The following is a 20,121-nucleotide window of genomic DNA, read 5'->3' as shown; positions in this document are numbered from 1 at the left end:
GCAGAGGGCAGGACACCCAGCACCAGAGGAAGTCAGGAGCTGCGGCCTCTCCTCCCAGGCATGACTCGTTGCTCTCCCATTGCTTTGGGTTTGACCCCAAACCATTATTTGATTGATACCCTAGAAGATGTTAATTATCTATTACATTGTAGGCACTTTTTATAAAGCATCTTTCTATCCCTGCCCCAAGCCTGCAGATGCTATTAGCATCTGATACAGTGGAAACTGAGGCTTGGAGTGCTTACTGGAATTTGTCAGCAATCACACAGTGGAGATGGCACAGCAGGATTCAGGCCAGACTTCCAGGCCCTGTTGTCTGTACCATGCCCCAATTCCGTGGTTCTGCGTCATGTGACAGGACCCTCAGCTCACTGTTTTTCCCTGCTGGAGGCATCACACCTTCTGCCAGTGGCTGTTAAGAGCTGACCTGGATATCACAAGCCCATTTCCATTATCTGCTCACTTTTTGTTCCCTGCATCAAAATAGTTGACTCTGTAAGGTTATGTCTCAAACTAGCAGATTCTTCTTTAAAGGAAATCAGAAATCCCAGCTGCTTAACTTTTTTCTAATTTCCTTTATGAGGCACCATTTTGCTTCCTTCCTAAAAAATTAATAATGTGTATTCTGGATTCATTTTTCCTTTCTGTTGCCTTCATCCTTGTACAGTGTGTTCCTAATACAGACATTTTTCTGAAAGTATGAAAAAGATTTATGGACACATTAACATTTTAACATTCTGCAATAAAATCTAATATCAATTAAATAAGATATACGACTGCAATTTTGTCCTGTAAGAAGACATGTTTTCTTAACAGGCAACAGCGCTAATGTTATCCTTCTTAGTTTTGTGTTGAAAACAGCACGTCACCAGACACCAAAACTTTCTGCAGTGAGAGGACTGAAGGTATCTTCTCTTATTTTACAGTTCAAGCCCCAGAGCAGAATTTAGGCCCACGAGCCCAGAGGATGATGTTCCAGTCTGCCCTCTTGGCATCGTTGACTGAGGCATTGATTTCCTCTCTGTTCCTCATTTTCCCTAACTGAATATATGACCTACCTGCTCCTTTCGGTTTAATGAGGGGAACCTTAGCAAGAACCTTAAGACTCTCTGGATAAAAGGTCCCCAGTAAATGCAACTCATTTCTTGTTTCTTTGCTGCCACAGAAAATGAAGACTGTCCATTCTCTGCTCTTTAGGCAAAGATTGAATGCCCAAGCTGACGGAAGGCTTAGAGATAGGCACTGGAGGCTGAGCGTGGCGGCTCATGCCTATAACCCCAGCACTTTGGGACACTGAGGTGGGAGGATTGCTTGATTGAGCCCAGGAGTTTGAGACCAGCCTGGGCAACAGAGAGAGACTCCATCTCTCTTTTTAAAGAACAACAACAAAAAAAGAGATAGGAGCTGGATTGTACCAACCTCCAAGGTGTACCACCCTCCAGGCATGGTGACGCCACCCATGCCTCCTTTAGACATCTGCTGATTTCTTTTTTGCTCCAGTGGAGGTGCGGCCATTCTGCTCATCTTCCTTCAGATCTTTCAATTCTCTCCTCTTAGGCAAATTGGTGAATTGGAATTTTGATAAGCTAAGCAGGTGGTTTCTTTCTCAAAGACTTTGTCAAGCAGATACCCAGATTCGTAAATTTTCTTTTTTGAGCTGGAGGGAATCATAGCTCAGAGCTTCTTAGGCTTGAGTATGTGATCACCGGAGGGAATCTTGTGAAAATGCAGATCCTGATTGAGAAGAAGGTTTAGGGTGGACCCTGAGAGCTGGCATTCCTAACAAGTTCCCAGGTGCTGCTGACGCTGCTCTCATGAAGAGCAGGCTTCAGGTAACAAGCTCTGGAATTCAGTGCTGATAGAACTGTCTGCGATACTGGGCGTGCTCTATATATGCACTGTCCAGCATAGGAGGCACTGGCCACATGTGACTATTGAGCACTTGACAGTGCTCATGCCACTGAGGAATTGAATTTGATATTTTATTTGATTTTAATTAATAAATTTAATTAATTTTAGTGTTATTTTATTTAATTATGATATTTTTAAATTTTAATAAATCATTTACATTTAAATTAAGATTAATTAAAATTTAAATTACTTAAAGTTAAATAAATAACTGGAGCCTTTGTATTGGATAGCACAAGTCCAGATGGTTTTGACTGACACCTCCCTGGCTGATAGTCACAGTCGAGGAAAATAAAATCCAAAGAGGCTAAGGGACTCTAAGCTAGGAGTGAGACCCCCAGTTTTCCACCACTTGGTGACACACTTCCCATCACATTCATATCTCATCTCTGACTTTTCATGAGTCCTGTTTTAAAATTCCACTACAGTTCCTGAGTAATGGAATTAAAACTTCCCATGTACCTGTTGTCATCTGCCAGTGCTGCCATAGCAGAACCCCACAGCCCTGGTGGCTTCAACAGCAGAAATTGATTTCTCACAGTGGTGGAGGCTGGAAGTTCCAGATCAAGGTCTGGCAGGGTTGGGTTCTGGTGAGGACCCCTCCCCGGCTTACAGAAAACTGCCTCCTCTCTGTGTCCTCACATGGCAGGGAGAGAAGGCGGGTGAGCTCTCTGGCATCTCTTCACACTGTGTTACCTTTAATTAAGTACAAAGACCTTTCCTACATGGCACCCAGAAATCATTTTACCCACTGCTCTGTTTGGCTGCCAGTCTCTTGTCTCTCTCTTCCACAATAGTGAGGCAGTTACATTTTCCTCTTCTTATAGGGACACTAATCCTATCAGATGAGGTCTCCACACTTAGGACCTCATTTAACCTTAGTTACTTCCTTAGAGACCCGATTTCCAAATACAACCACACTGGGGGTTCAAACAAATTGGCATAAGACACAAACATTCTGTCCATATCTGTACCCAGTTGGCCCTCAGTCACCACAGAATACATAATTAGAGAAGCGGACAAACTCTAGCTTGTGTCAATGTCTGAGACTTAGTGAAATACTCCTAATAATAGACGGTAGTTATTAAGGTGTTACTTTATGCCTGGCCACAGCATCTGATATACATACTTTCTAACCCTGTACTATTGTAGCTATATCTTTTTAGATAGGAAACTGGGGCTCAGGGAGGTTAAATAACTTGGTCAAGCTCACACAGCTAATAAGTGCAAGAGCCAGGATTTTAACCCTGAGGGGTCAGAATGGACAACCGCTCAGCCCCTCTTTGACATGATCTTCATAGAGCAGCTTCTGAATTTGGTTGAAATATATTCCCAGGATCCCAATCATGCACGCATCCTGAAATGCAGATTCACCATGCCAGGATGAGCTGTCCTGCATTGTCAACCACATCCAGGGTCCTCCCCTCCTCTGCCAGCACAGCTTTATTGAGCCTTCTAAAGCTGACTACAGCTCTCCTTTCCCCAGATGAGCACTTGCTCTGTAGCATCGTGCAGCTCATGAACCCCTATGTTTTACTCAGAGACTGTTACAGCCAGCGGTAGGCTCACCTTGTTCACCCCTTAATGTCAGGCACCCTGGACGCAGGCCCATCCTGGTCTGAGGTCCAGATCAAGGGCTGTCTCTCCCAACTTAGCTGTTTCTCCCAGGGACGGGGAAGAAAAGTGCATTCGGTGTTGGTCTCACCTTCCCTGTTAAGCTGGGGTCAGGAATGGGGGCTCATCCTGTCCCGTGCAGGCATCACTCAGATTTTCAAATGCCTACAGGGGTCAGACAAGCACTGGAAACAGTGAAGGAAGTAAGGAGATTCAGATACTCCTTGGGAGTGTGGGGTGTGGGACAGTGGGCCATGGGTCTCTAGCGGGCTGGAGAGCCCACGCCCCCATTTAACTTGCAGGAACAGCAGCCTCTAACCCAGCAGATTTTCTTCAAAGCTCTCTATAGAGGCAGTCACCAGATTTTCTGACTTTTTTTTTCCAAGTCAGAAATCTAGATTTCTTTGGGTGACATCTTCTGGTTCTTAAAAAACTGTTGGCTCAAATTATTTTTAAACACTCTGACGGCTGATTTTGGCCACGGATTGTGAGAGTGCAGCCTTGATCAACAGATGACACTCACATGGCTCTCTTCTCTCCTCTCTGGCCCACTTCTCACCTTAGCTCTCCTCTTCTCCATTCCTCTGAATTACCTTTTCCCCTTTTATCCCTGGAGACATTTAAAAACCATGCTTAAACCAAGTTCCAGTCTCACACATAAAGGTTTTCCTCTATACCTTGGAAATGTTTATTTTTACCCAAAGATTTCTAACTGTTTTATTCCCCTCTCTTGTGCTTACAGAGGCTCTCCCTCTGCCTCTCCATCTTTTTTTTCCGGCAGCTTCTAAAAGTTTACCTGGTCCCTTTAACCTGTAATTTCTCTTTACTTTGCCTCCATTGTCAATAATGTCTATTTCTGACTCAACATGCTTGTGTCCCCAAGATACAATACCTGCTTCTGGCTTTTACCAACAGCACTATCCCTAGAGTAATGGCCACTTTCTTGCTTTTATCTCAGAACTGCAGTTTCTACCACACCTCAGGCAGGGAAGCCTTAGCTGGAGTCCACAGCAGAGTGCCACCAAGGGCCCTATCTCTCTTCCATGGGGTTAAAATGCTTTTTGTGTGGCCAGGTGGAAGGGAACAGGAAAATAGCAGAACAGGGTTAGGGATGAAGAACCCTGATTTGAACCGAGAGCCCTGCAGAACCATGCCGTCTGGGCATCTGGCTTGAGCCCACATTTACCTGCTTTCATGCAGGGCCAAGCTGTTGCCATGGGAAACAGAAACAGTCAGACTTCCACATCAACCCTGCCCACGCTAGCTAGCAGACACTTCTGCAGGTGCATACACCTCGATTGTTTTCCCTGCAGGGGATCTGTGCCAGTGGGAACATCGAGAGCCCCAGTATGAAGGGCACAGGGCTCACAGCCCCCACCCACAGAGCTCTGTTTGGCCACCTTTTTGATGAGTCAAGCAGACCGGCATTCCCGAGCACTGTCTTTTGAGCACAGATCAACTTTCAAGGTGCAGGTGAATGCGTCCTTGCTTCAGATACAAGGTCCAGTCAGCAGCCACAAAAAAATGGAGCCATGAAATAATGAGAACCTCCACATGAACGGCCCACCCTAGGAGCTTTCTAGACTGGGGATTATTGAAGCTGCACATCACCAATGTGGCTCCAGAATTGGCAAGCAGAAACCCACAGGCTTACTGCTAGTGAAAGTGTGGGAGGAAGAAGTGTGACCTTCTCTGGAGGAAAGGCCAGGAGACAATGACCTTGGGAGCATCTCATTGCTCCTCTCTCTCCCCATTTCCAAAGCTCCTGCCTCATCTGATGTCCCGCGATTGCCATTAAGTGATACCAGTTCATTCTGACTCTGCCTGTGCAGAAGCCAGTGGCTTATGCTCAACAAGCCCAGATACAGTCTGCAGACACCCCAGGGGACAATAAACCCAAACGGACAAGCACTCTGTTCTTTCTGTACTCCTCAACCAGCCCTGCCAGTCCCCTGCGGGAAACCAGTCTGAGCCCATCAGTCTCCCTCATTGGCTTGATGTGAATCTCATTTTAAAAGGAATTCGAACAAAGGGCAGAGCAGCGTAGGAAAAGAGCGCCGAACAGGGAGGCCTGTGGCCCAGCCTGCCTCTACCCAAGCCAGGTTGTGTGGCCTCGGATAGGTCACATCACCTCCTGGACCTCAACTCCCATGGGCTAGTTGAGTTCTCAGGTCCCCGCTAGCCCCGTGCTCTCTGAAATAAAAGGTGCAGTGAGCAGCGGAGCTGGTTCTTGGAGCTGGCGTTCAAAAGTCACTTCTGAGACAGAACATCAAAGCCCAGCACCTGGGAGTGGAACAAAAGAAGAATGGAGGGTTTCTTTTCCTTTTCGTTTTTTTTTTTTTTCCCTTTCTTTTTTTTATAAGCTCTTGCAAACTTACAATGTGGTTCAGAATGTACTGTTCTCTCAGACTGCCAAAATAGCTTGAGCAGGAGCTGCGGCCTTCATTTGAGGTAGAGAGAACTCCTCATGACTTTGTTTTCATCGTTCTTGCCTTGGGAAAGCCAGCAAATGCCTTCTTCTGTGAAAACAGCCTTCACACAAGACAGAAAAGATTAATGAACGCTGCTAGGTAAACAGAATAGCATTTACGGAACAATTCAGGCCATTGCTGTGTGTGCCAGGCACCCAGAGCTGCGTCGTCAGGGAGGCAGGACTGAGCCAGGCTAGGGCTCCACATAACCGCCAGGAGGCTTAGCTGAGGGGATTCATAAAGCGGGGGGTGGCTCAAGTACACCCAGGCTATGCCCGTAAGAAGATATTCATGCTGCAGTTTTCCCTGAGCGGAGGATATTCAGATACCAACGTGAAAAGACTTTCTGATACATCCATACATAGGGAGACCATTGGGGTAGAGGGGGCCTTAAAGTATGCTCTGGTTATAATTGTTTATTTCAATTTACTAGCACTTTTTAAAAAGCAATTTTAGAAATAAGATTATTCTGAAAGGTTACTTACAGGTTTCTCTCAAGTTCTTCTTCTAATGCAGAAATGCACTTCCCAAGGGCTGTAGGTCTTGATATATAGCAGGAAAAAGGGAACCAGAAGTGGTGAGAGGGTCACATCACCATGAATCAACCTCTTTATTTCCCCCATAAAGTGACTAAGTCATTTAATATCAACAAAGAGTAACACTGATACAAAGGAATAGCATATTTCTTTCTAGCATTTTCCTCAGATAGATGCTCTAGAAATTAATTATAGAAAATAATGAAATCAGATATTTTCAAACACAAGAGAGTGAGTTGTGAAAGCTTGGATGGCCTCTCTCCCTCTTTCCTCTTTTCCTCTCACTCCCATACACCCCACGTCCACTCGAGCCATTGGGAAATGACAAGCATCTGCCATACCCACCTCCCATCCACACTCGAAGAGGCAGATGGCACGTAGGAGCCGCCTCTGCACTCATGACCCCAGACAGGTCACATAATTGGTTTCATGCCTCCCACTCATACATGTGACTTTCCATCTTGGAAATTTAGTTTCCAAGTCAAAAGGACCAGCTTGTGTACTTTCAGAGAGTTAGGAAAGTCTCAAAACCTTTCTACAAAATTACTCTTTACTTTTTGATGGAGATCCCTATTATACCTGCAAGAACTTTTATCTTAAAAAAAAAAAAAGAAGGATCAGAATAGACCCGTGGGCTCAGGCTGGGCACACAGACTGCATGACCCTCATGAGTCCTTTGTGTAAGGGGCTGACTTAGTCCTGCAGATGAAGAGAGCTGTTGAAGTGAGGTGTTTTCATTTGAACAAGAAGGATGGGACTGCAATGTGGGTGTCTGATTGAGTCATCCAGAAGCAGCCATGGTGGCCCCAAGGAAGGGAAGGGTCAGGGAGTGGGTAGGATCTTGAGGAAATGGCCCCAGACTTTGGTGAGTGGGAAGTCACTGGTGTTTCTGGAAGAGCCATTTAGGCAGGGGCCTGGGGGTGGGCACCACTCTTCAGTGGGCTGGAATGTGAACTGGAGTAGGAGGAGGGGAGGAGCAAGCCAACAGGCTTGACTGGACAGGATTCCTTTGTAGTAGTGACGGGGATGGAAATGGAGAGGGAGAAGGCAGCAGTAGAGATGTAGTGGTTTGAGTTTGGGGAAGACTAGATGAAATTTAGCATATCAGCCTCACAAAGAAGAACAAAGATAAGAGAGAGAAGATGTTGGTACTCTCTGAGGAGGGAGGGAGGAAAGCTGAGGGCAGTTGCAACCCTCCTGGGGAAGGAGGAGATGGAGACTTCTGAGAAAGAGGAGTGCAGACAGAGGTTGCTGGATCATGGAGAGCAAACCTGGGGGCAGCTGCTAGAAGAAAGAACTTGGAAGAGGAAATGGAGGGGCTCCCAGCCCCCACAACCAAAAGTGAAGTCAGTGACCTGGTTTTGAGAGTCCCCAGTAATTCCCAAGCTTGGGAGTGAAAGGAAAAGGCTGATGTTACAATACCTGTACAAATTTATAAGCTACTAGAATTAGTCATTCCATTTCTAAGAATTTATCTTATATTTGCATGGTATGTGTGTGCGGTGTGTATGTGTATGTGTACATGTGTGTACAAATCTACCATATACCTCTCTATGCCAGCTAGATAGCTAGGTACACAGATCAGCATTGATTGTAATAGAGAATATGTAGAACAACCCACATGTCCATCAATTGGGAATTGGTTACATAAATGTTCATAATCTCCAGTAAAATGACTTATTCCCACAATGTATCCTTCTTCCAACTGAAATGGTCTTCCCTTCCTCTCCTTCCTTTGGGAAGCCTTCACAGGATATCTCATATCTTCCCGATGACTCCTTTAGTAGATACTAAGGTATTCCCCACCATATCAATTTTCATTCTCTTTTACCACCCTGCAGTGCTAGATCCCAATTAATATCCTCTCTGTATGCATGCCCTTTGCCTTGTAACTTTGTAGTTCCCACCCAATTTGAATCTGGGCTTAACCATGTGGCCTGGTTTGGCCAGGAGGTAGGTAGCAAACTTGATGAAAGAAAGAAAGAAAGAAAGAAAGAAAGAAAGAAAGAAAGAAAGAAAGAAAGAAAGAAAGAAAGAAAGAAAGAAAGAGAGAGAAAGAAAGAAAAAGGAAGAAAGAAAGAAAGAAAGAAAGAAAGGAAGAAAGAAAGAAAGAAAGAAAGAAAGAAAGAAAGAAAGAAAGAAAGAAAGAAAGAAAGAAAGGAAGGAAGGAAGGAAGGAAGGAAGGAAGGAAGGAAGGAAGGAAGGAAGGAAGGAAGGGAGGGCAAAAGGAAGGAAGGAAGGAAGGAAGGAAGGGAGAGAGAAAGGGAGAAAGAGAAAAAGAAAGAAAGGGAGAGGCCAATTGGGTTTAAAACTCAGAGACCCCTACAGATGAGTGCAACTTAAGGTGGAGGGGCTGTGATATAGGCAGATGAGATTCAGCTGGTGCTGCAAGATTTCTTTCCTGCGCTCCTAGAGAACTTAGAGAATGGAAAAGCTATGCTCAGCTGGGAATTTTAACCTGATCAGCTCAAATGTTGTTTAATTACTTTGAAAGTCTGCAGTTAGTGAGCTGGACTCTTTGAGTATCCACCTGCACTTCTCAGAAGAATAGCCTCAGAACAGCAATGGTTGGTTAGGAGGGCCTGAGAAGCAGAAACCATGCTGATTTTAACGCCAGGGCCATTGACCAAATGAAGTCAGGGCCTGAACTTCCAGGACATCTCTGGGATTCTGCCTCAGGGGCCCAGCAAGGAGCAGTCACTGCTGAAATTACTGTATGACCCTAAGGTCAGGAGCATCTTCTATTCTTTCTCCTGCCATCAAGGAATCTGTCCTGCAGAGGTGGTTTTAGATTTAATGAGTCACAGAAGCATAGATAACACTAGGCTCACTTCAGACCCATGACTCACCCAGCCCAGGAAACCAGCATAGAGGATGTTTTGTGAAGCTGCATGGCCTGATATAGACATGACTTGTCAATTTGTCCATTTAGTAGCTTTCAACCCTTTAAAAATTGCTATGGCCAGTTGTGGTGATTCACACCTGTAATCCCAGCACTTTATGAGGCCAAGGTAAGAGGATCCCTTGAGCCCAGGAGTTTGAGACCAGCCCGGGCAACACAGTGAGACCACATCTCTATTTTTAAAATAATTGTTATAGACTTTCCTGAATAACCTACTAGAGGTAATAAGTTTCACACGTTAAATGAAGAATGTGAGAATTGTATTCTACGAGTTCAGCTGTGCTGTCTCTGCCCTAAAGTGCTCTCCTTTTCATCACAGAGTGATGTTCCCTGCTGTGTTCTTCTGAGATCGTCAGTTATATCCTTCGCAATGATAGATCTTGACCACTTCTGCTATTTCTATAATGAAACCTTTTAGTGTTTTGCACTCACTTCTGTACTGAAGCTGCTTCCCCAGCTTGGCCTTTCTGTCCTCCCCAGGATAGGAAAAGCTCCATCTGCTTTTTTCTGCCATCCAAGACTACTTTTCAAGCATGGCTGTGTACAAGGTCCCTGGGCTCCCCTGATGCAAGAGGAGAGATTGCAGAAGCTCATGTCTGGCTGTTAAGACAGATGCACACATACAAAAGTCTACACAGAGGGATGATACGGTTACATAGAAAGGCCTGAGGAAGCTGAAAGGAGGATTCCTGAATGCTCCCAGGGATAGAATATGGGTCAAGGGACAGCCAAGAGAAGCGAGAGGGAAGGAGCATGAGTAAAGGCACAGAATTCTGCAAGTGCCTGTGTGGTCCCAGTGGGTGCTTGCCCTGCAGCCCTCTCCCTTCCTTGCAGTCAGATCATGGATATGAGACTCTACACTGACCAATGGGAAACAGGAGGAAGTCTATGAGGAGCTCGTAGTAGAGCGTTCCTTTCTCTTAAAACGATGCATATCGTTCATTTTTACTGGACACTGTTGTGCCCGCATGTGTGACTTCAACAACTGCAACACTTTTTATAACATGAAGGGAGACAGAGCCAGAAGATGGGAAGCACCTGTGCCCTTGATATCACCTTTAGCCATTGAACCAACTCTCGATCCTCTCTACCCACCAGACCCCTGATTTGGGAGACAATAAATATCTTAATTGTTCAAGCCACTTTTAAAAATGGACTATTTTTTGGAGAAGTCTTCAGTTCACAGAAAAGTTGAGCAGAAAGTAGAGAGATTTCCCACATACCCTCATCATCACACAGGTACAACCTCCCGACTATCAACATCCCTCACTGGGGTGGTACATTTGTTGTAATCAATGAACCTACATTGGCACTAATCACCCTACGTCCATTGTTTACATTAGGCATTGCTCTTGGTATTATACATTTTATGGCTTTGGACAAATGCATAAAGACATGTACCCATTATTATGGAATCGTAAAGAGTATTCTCACTGTCCTAAAAATCCTCTATACTCTGTCTATTCATCCCTCCCTCTTCACTAACCCGTGGCAACCACAGATCTTTTTACTGTATCTACAGTTTTGCCTTTTCCAGAATGCCATATAATTGGAATCACACAGTAGATAGTCTTTTCAGATTGGCTTTTTTCTCTTAGTAATATGCATTTAAGTTTTTCCCATGCCTTTTCATGGTCAAGCCACTTTTAAATACCATTTTATTAAAGTATGATTGGCATACCATAAACCGTACATGTTTAGTGTATAAGTTGATGAGTTTAAGTTCTTACATATGTGTACACCCATGAAAACATTATCACAATCAAGCTAGTGAACATATATATCTATCATCCCCTGAAGTTCCTGGTGATCTCTTCCTCTTGTCCCTCCCCACTCCATCCCATCTCCAGCCACCATTCATCCGCTTTCTGTCACTATAGATTAGTTTGCATTTTTTAGAATGGTATAAATGGTATCACACAGTGCCTTTTTTTTTTTTTTTAATTTTGCTTGTTTAATGCACTGGTATTATTTTGAGGTTTATCCATTTTGTTGGATATGTCAGTAATTTATTCATTTTTATTGCTGAGTAGTATTCTTTTGTCTGAATATTCTACAATTGTTTTATTCATAAATCTGTTGATGGCATTTGGGTTGTTTCCACTTTGGATCTATTAAAAGTAAAGTTGCCATGAACATTTGAATATAAGGCTTTGTATGGGCATATGCTTGCATTCTTTTGGGGGAAACACCTAGGAGTAGAACAGCTGAATCAAATGGTAGCTGTATGCTCAACTTTTAAGAAATGGCCAAAGTTTTCTAAAGCAGTTGTACCATTTTATGGTCCCTCCAGCAGGGTGAGAATTGCAGTTGCTTTGTGTCCTCACCAACACTTGGTATGGTTAGTCTTTTTCATTTTAGTCACTCTAACAGATGTGTAGTGCTGTATTGTTGTAGCTTTAATTTGCATTTGTCAGTGATTAATGACGTAGAGCATCTTTTTATGTAATTATTTGCCATCCTTGTATCTTCTTTGGTAAAATGTCCGTACTGGTCTCTAATTCTTTTTGATACAACTGCCACAGTAACAAGATTTCTGTTAAAATTTGTCTTCTTCACGAAAAGTAATGCACATTAATTGTAGAAAAGCATCCTTAACTCTACCATTCAAAGATAATTATCTACCAATTTAATGCAATTCAAATATTTTTCTAGTTTGTAATTTGATTTACAGGTTTTTTTTAACATAGAGGTTTTCAAAAATGCTGTAACTCTGTCTCTGAAATTATACTTATATAATTCTCCTCTTTCCACAAATTTTGTTTGTTTGTTATGTTTTGGGGGGTATCCCATACAAACATTTAATCTATCTAATACGTACTTGATAGATTATAAACTAGGGATAATTATAAACAAAGGTTACACATAAACTGATAAACTAACTATAAACAGTATGTATTCTTTTTTCTCTTTTTAACCTGGCTTTTTTTAATCCACTGTAATTATCAATAGTTTGTTCCTTTTTATTGCTGAGTAGTATTCCATTCGTTTTGTAAAGAAGATAAATCTTAACAGAAATCCTGTTACTGTGGCAGCTGTATCAAAAAGGAATAAGAGACCAGTATGGACATTTTACCAAAGAAGATACAAGGATGGCAAATAATTACATAAAAAGATGCTCCACATCATTAGTCACTGAGAAATGCAAATTAAAGCTACAACAATACAGGACTATACATCTGTTAGAGTGGTTAAAATGAAAAAGACTAACCATACCAAGTGTTGGTGAGGACATATACTACAGTTTGTTTATTCATCAATATGTTGATAGACACTTGGGATCTGTATCCCTTTCCTATTGATATTGTGACAAATTGCCAAAAACAGTTGCTTAAAACAACACAAATTTATTATCTTAAAGTTCTGGATGTCAAAAGTCTGACATGGGTCTTACAGGGCCAAAATAAAGGTGTCCACAGGGCTGTTTTCCTTTCTGGAGGCTCTAGGGAAGAATGTGTGTTCTTGCCTTTTGCAGCTTCTAGAAGGCCACCCACATTCCTTGGCTAGTGTCTTCTTCTGAGTTTCAAAGCCTGCAATTGCATCACTCTAACCTCTACTTCCATCACCGTTTCTGTTTTTCTGAACATGAGGCCCTGCCCTCCTCTTGTATGAACCTGGTGATTACATTGGGCCCACCTGGAACCCAGACCCAGGATAATCTCCCAATCTCAAGATCCTTAATTCAGTCATATCTGTTTGCTATGCAAGGTAACATGTTTACAGGTTCTGGGGATTAGGACATGGATCTCTTTGGGGGACCATGATTCTGTCTACCACAGGATCTAATATTGCTTTTTATCCAAATGGTTCAACAGTTGGCCCAATATCATTTATTAAATAATCAATCCATATTTTCTTCACTGATTTGAAATTTCAGGTTTATCATATAAGAAATTCATATAAGATGTATGTTTTTTTCAGAACTTTCTATTCTGTTCCTGGGCTCAGTAAACTTTTTTTTTCCTTTTGAGACGGAGTGTCCCTCTGCTGCCCAGGCTAGAGTACAGTGGTGTGATCTCAGCTCACTGAAATCTCCGCCTCCCATTCAACCCATTGCCATGCCTCAGCCGCCTGAGTAACTGGGATTACAGGCACACGCCACCACGCCCAGCTAACTTTTGTCATTTTTTAGTAGAGATGGGGTTTTGTGAAGTTGCCCAAGCTGGTCTCAAACTCCTGGGCTCAAGCGATCCACCTGCCTCGGCCTCCCAAGGTGCTGGGATTACAGATGTGAGCCTCTGTACCTGGCCTCAGTAGAATCAACTTGCTTATATGCACACCTGCTCCCCATTGCTGTAGTTTTCAGTTCAAACTCCTTCCCATGGCTCTTGTGACCTACCTGACCCTCTCCTGCCTCTCTTCTCAGCTTCACTGCCTACCATGCCTGGTGGGCCTGCTGTGCTCCCACCAGGCCTAGGAGTTCAGTGATACAGTGTCCTGTGTAACTTGCATGTGACAAGCTAGTCACTACAGTTATAGAAGAAACAAGCCACCATCCCTGACTTTGAGGAATTTCCAGTGGTATATATATATGGTAACCCACTCAAATATTTTACGTAAAATGAGAGTTTTAGTACAGAGATGTAATATGTAATAGAGGCAGCTTTAGCTCACCCACCGGAGTTGCATACTTGTCAATCTTTCCTGATGTTTCCATTATGTTAGCATTCATTAAGAACCACCATGTTATGGCCAGGCGCGGTGGCTCACGCCTGTAATCCCAGCACTTTGGGAGGCTGAGACGGGCAGATCACGAGGTCAGGAGATCGAGACCATCCTGGCTAACATGGTGAAACCCTATCTCTACTAAAAATACAAAAAATTAGCTGGGTGTTGTGGCGGGCACCTGTAGTCCCAGCTACTCGGGAGGCTGAGGCAGGCAGGAGAATGGTGTGAACCTGGGAGGCAGAGCTTGCAGTGAGCCGAGATTGCTCCACTGCACTCCAGCCTGGGCGACAGAGTGAGACTGTGTCTCAAAAAAAAAAAAAAAAAGAACCACCATGTTATTAATTTCATCAAAAAGTTGTTCAAACATTTATCACATATGTTCAAAAATTGTAGTGTCTTTATCAGCATTTGAATGTCGGTAATGATATACCTCACAGTGGTCCTTGGTAAAAGTACCGTAAACATCCTGAGCTCACCTTGAGAGGCTGTCTGGTAATTGCTTCCCAGGCCACATCAGCTACCTGTTGGCATCATATGCAGTAACCAGGGTAGGAAATGCTATAATCGTTTTTCTAGTCATGACAGACCCCTCTCTCACTATTCAGTGGTGTGTTCTCAAGCAACTCACTTAACTGCTCTGTGTTTCTTTGTCCATTGCAGTGTTGCAGGGAACAATCAGGTGAGTCATTTCCAGCGTTACAATTTTATTATACCATAATCCCTATTACTAAAAATTATTAAATGTGTGGGTCAGAGTGACATCAAGAGTTATAGCCTCTCCCAACGTCCTCTCCTTAAATTCATAAGATGTGATCATTAACCTCATTTGACTCCTGAAAACATGGGCTCTGCACATGGTGGGATAACATCGGAAATGCTTCTTGATCATGGAGCAGCGGTGGACCCAATTCCACAGCACGCAGTGGAGGAGGCATCACTGCAGAAAGTTAGGCCTGCAGTTTGTAGAAGGGCCCAGACCGAGGCTGGGCAGAGACTCTGCCAACCAACAGGTCACAGTACTGGGGATCAAGGTTCAAAATGGAAAGTTCAGTTAGATAGAAGATGGAACCTTTACAATAAATATGTAAGACAAGAAGGGAGTCGGGGAAGTATTTACCTTAAAATTGAAACATAATTTAATATGATATCTTCAGAGTATGGAGCCATAAATAGAAATTAGGCAGCTCTTTATATACTGAAATGAAATGATCTCCAAGAAATATTAAGTGTGAAAAAATACTAAGTGGGGAAGAAAAATAAGGAGTAGAATGATGTGTATTGTACACAGCATTTGTATAAAAAAGGTAAAAAAGAATATATAGGCATATCGTTTTTATCTTTCTCTGTTTCCATCTCTGAAAGGATAGCCAAGAAACTAATTAACTGTGGCTACCCCTGAGCAGGGACCTGGGGAGCCGAGGACATAGGTTGAGGAGAGGACTTCTCATTGAATTCCTTTTGGTATATTTTGAATTTTGAATCACATGAACTATTGCCTATTTGAAAAATAAATAGCATAAAAACTCCAGCAACAATAAAAAAAAATAAAATTAACTACTGTGTTAGTCTGTTTTCACACTGCTATAAAGAACTACTTGAGACTGGGTAATTTATAAACAAGAGAGGTTTAATTGGCTCACAGTTCTGCAAGACTAGGGAGGCCTCAGGAAACTTAGAATCCTGGCAGAAGGTAAAGGGAAAGCAAGACACGTCTTATATGCGGCAGGATAGAGACACAGCAGGGGAAACGGCCACTTTTAAGCCATCAAGTTCTCGTGAGAACTCCCCCACCATCAGGAGAACCACACAGGGAAAACAGCCCACGATCCATCACCTCCCACCAGGTCCCTCCCTCCACACCTGGGGATTACAATTTGAGATGAGATTTGGTTGGGGACACAGAGCTAAACCATATCAACTACAAAATTATGTTAAAGTTACATAATTATATTAACATAAATTGTAAGTATATGTTAATCACTTACTAATTAATAAATATGTATATATTTATATAACTATAGACATCGATAGCTTACTATAATATAAATACTGGAAAAATAAATAATAAAGCAGATGGACATGCATTCGAAGCCAGTCACTAGCTGGGTGGTCTTGGACAAGTCATTTATTCTCTGTGGAGCCTGTTTTTTGTTCTGAGCTAAATAATATCTATTATTGTTGCACAGATTAAAGGGGAGGGCGGTGAACTGGCCGGCACAGCACACAGTGGCTGCTGCACGTGTCAGTCCTGGACCCACCGCCTTGAGGGGAGATGATCCGAGGACCTCAGGGACGCTGGGGCAGAGAGCAGGAGGGGCGACAAAGCCTCCTGGGGTGAGGAAAGTGTCCTTAGGTCACGCGAGTCTCTCCCTGGGGAAGCAGCTGTTCCCGCGGCGGTTTTGTGACTCTGGCCCGGAAGCCTGGAGAGTTCGTCCTGCTGCGGGGCTGTCTTCGTGGCTTCTGTTCCTTAGGTCATTAGCAGGATAAATGCTGCATTCGCGCAGCCCCAGACGCCCGCCCTGGCCCAGTCTCCACCGCTGTGGCTGGGCCCGCAGTCCGGAAGCCAGAAGGGGCTCCCTAGCGCCCCCCGCGGCCAGATTTCTCCTCTTCCTTCCCGCAGTCTGGCGGCCCGGGTGGGCGCGGCGGAGGGGGTTGGCCACGTTTCCAGTCACTCTTGCAGTTCCTCATTCTAGAGATGAGAAGCGCTCATGAATCAGCTCACGGGTCATGGAATGGGGAAGTGGCTTCTTCTTCTTCCCCTAGGCTTTTTTTTTTTTTTTCTTCTGGGTAAAACTGAGGCACCAAAAAGCCTGAGTCACAGGTACCGGGGCTTAGAGCAGGGCCAGGCTCTGGGCTTCCAGGAGCTCCGGCCCCACCTAGCCCCTGACGCGCTGCCTAGGTCCTTCCTCCTGGGGCCTCACTTTTAAAAATCAAATTCAAAAGGGGGAACATAAAATGGAAAGAAAGATTTCAACAGAAGATTGAAATAAAACTTGTTTCTTCATCTGGTCTCTGTAGGGTCCCCTAATCCCCCCCTGCCCCCCAAACCCGTGCCCAGTTCATTTGAAACCGCGAAATTAGTGGAAAAATTAAAATAATATTACTGTCCTAATTTAATTGTTCCTTCTCTGTAGGCATCACAGCTCTCTCAGCCTGGCCTCCCTGAGTACCTTGAAGAGAGCCAGATTTAGAAGAAATATGACTTCAGCTCTCAAGATGGAAAAACATCTAGCCAAGAGGCAGGGATTCTGGAAAATTGCTAATAAATTGTTACTGCCTGCTATTAAAAGGATCGATAAGATAAGGCCAGAAATGACTGATGAGAGGGCTTTGTGCTTCGGGAACTAATGGGGGAAGAGGCGCCTGACAGCTCAGAACAGACTGGCTGGGACAGTGCATGCCGGTTCACCTCTTTCAGCAAAAACTCCGGTAGCTTCATTCATTGCTTTGACGATCAATAGTTATGGACGGTGGTTATGAATAATTAAATCAATTGGCATGCTGGGGAGCTCAGGTATCGGGGAAATTACCATATGTATGTCTGCAGCATTGAAGATGCACCAATGTGCCTCTTCTGTAATTTTATTGGTGGTGCTCTCTTGGGGCAGAATTGGAATAGGAGGTGCTAGATCCTTGCGGGGCCGATTCGAGACAGGAAGGAGAGCAGGCAGACAGCTGGCTCTGCCTCCACCACAGCCTGGCCCAGCTGCCCTGCACGCCTGCCCAGCTCCTGCATTTTGTTCACTGTCCCTCTGTAGGCAGCCCTGGGGGAGGCAGCATGGTGCTCACAGCCAGAGGCATAGTTGGTGAAGTAGGCTCTTCTGTGGGACCAACCTCTCTTCCAGCCAGCAAGAGCGAGAACCTTCCCAGAACCAAGAGCGAGGCAGCCTGCATCCAACAGCCTGATCTTTCAGGCACACACATCTCTGTCCCTCTTCCTCCCTTTTTTTGGCTGGTCAAGCTGTACCAGTTGATTCCAGGGTGCCCTAGGAGCCTTGTTAGCTGAAAGTTCTTCTTGTTCCCTCTCATTCTTCCACAGGATTCCCCCCACTTAAATATTCCTGAATGCCTTTAAAAACCTCCCTCTTTCTGCCCAACCTTTGCCCCGACATGTAGAAAGACCTGTGTTTGCATTCTCAGGGGATATCCCAGGGGATCTGCTGCCTCTGCAAAGAGCAAGGCCACAAGATGATGTGACATGAGTGGGCTGCAAGGTGGGGCCAGAACTGGGGAGGCTGGGTGGGTAGAAAACCTCAGAACCTGTATTCAGCCTGAGGATGAGCCATCTTTGGGCAATAAATGACAACACAGGCAAATCATTTGTGGCTCCTTTACTATCCTCTCTACTTTCTATCCCAAATGCCCTTCAATGCCTCCCTCTTCTGCTTCAGGGAGTTCTGGATTTGTTGCTGTTTTTTTTCAGGCAGTGCCTGAGCTCAAGGCAACTTCCTACCCTTTCTCCCAGCTCAAACTAACCCAGCCTCCTTTCAGCAAGGCCTCACAGCCAGCCAGCAGCCATGTTCACCAAACAGCTGGGGTGTCATGGGCTTAGTGTAATAATTCAGCAAATTGAAACCACCTTTACAAAATTATAACAGTAAGAGAAATCTGACATGGCTGACTCCATCTTGCTTCTAGCTTCACAGGCAGGCTGTCTTTGCACATTCCTGGGTATGGGCCAAACTATGGGAGAAATTTAATTTATAGTTTAAATGATAATAGCCCTTCCCCCAAACTAAACTACCCTTGTAAAACTAATGAAAGCCCACTGAGTTAGGAGATGAGAAGGGCCTGAACTCTAAATAATTACCCAGTCATTATTCCGGAGGTCATAGGATTTGCAACCTCCGCAGTTACTCCTGCAGAATACATCACTATCATAGAACCTAAGATAGGCTTTTTGAGATGCCTTTTCAGGTTTTTGCATTTCTGAAAACTGGATGACCCTGACTGGTGACTCAACCAGTCCCGTGGCCCCCACCCAGAAGCAGACTCAGTGCCTGAGGACCATTGTCCACACCGCTATGATTGCATCTGCAACCAATCAGCAGCACCCATTGCCAAGCTCCCTTCCCACCAAACTATCTCTGGAAAACCCCTAACCTCTGAGACTCAGAGGAAATTGATTTGAGTAATAACTCTGTCTCCCACGTGGTGTGGCCAGCCTCCCATCAATTAAACTCTTTACTGCAATGCCATGGTCTCCATGAATTGATTTTGTTTGTGCAGCAGGCAAGAAGAACCTATCAGGTAGTTACATAGCGGCTGATGGGTATCAAGTGTGTGCAGTGGATGTCTTCTCAGAAGGTTTCTATACATTCTCACTCCTTCACATACAGTCATTAATTAGACATTGCATAATCTGGTTTCTCTTCAGATTGTATACATCTTTTGCCTTTTTAAAGGAGGCATTGCTCACCCCACCACACAGGTGGGCATCTTGAGGAGTAGAGGCACCTCTTGCACAAGGCTACACATCGCCCATGTTCTGGAGCCCAGATCTGGCCCCAAAACCTGGGCTGTGCCAACACCTCACCCCTATTCTTCCATAGGGGACTCAGGAAGTTGAATCTCTAACAGGGGCAGTTAAGGAGCCATAGCAGGGGAATGGCAGGGAAGTGTTATAGGGCCCACATCACTCCAACTGGCTACATCCTTGACATTTGCTGAGCTTGGTGGGACAGACTGCAGGAAAGCCAGGCCCTGAGGAGATTGTGGCTGGGGAGTGACTGACACCAAAGACCAGCAGCTTCTCGAATCAACCTACGGCTGTCTTGTCTACTTGAAACAACACTGGTGGGCCCTTGATCCTGGGAAAGTCAGCCTAAAACAGGTGATATAAACAGAGCCTAAATAGATCATCACAGGCAATCAAGAGGCCTGGCCTTTCTGATGGGTGACTCCAGGGTATTGAAGGCCCAAGGAGGGGTTGGGCGGCAGGTTGCAGACATAGAGGTCTGCCCATCTCCAGGACCCAAGCCCAGCCTTCAGGAGACCCACACTCCTGGAGTTCACCCTACCC

The sequence above is a fragment of the Chlorocebus sabaeus genome, chromosome 8 (genome assembly GCF_047675955.1).
Source record: "Chlorocebus sabaeus isolate Y175 chromosome 8, mChlSab1.0.hap1, whole genome shotgun sequence".
Lineage (NCBI taxonomy): Eukaryota > Metazoa > Chordata > Mammalia > Primates > Cercopithecidae > Chlorocebus > Chlorocebus sabaeus.
Note: the sequence above shows the minus strand (reverse complement) of the source record.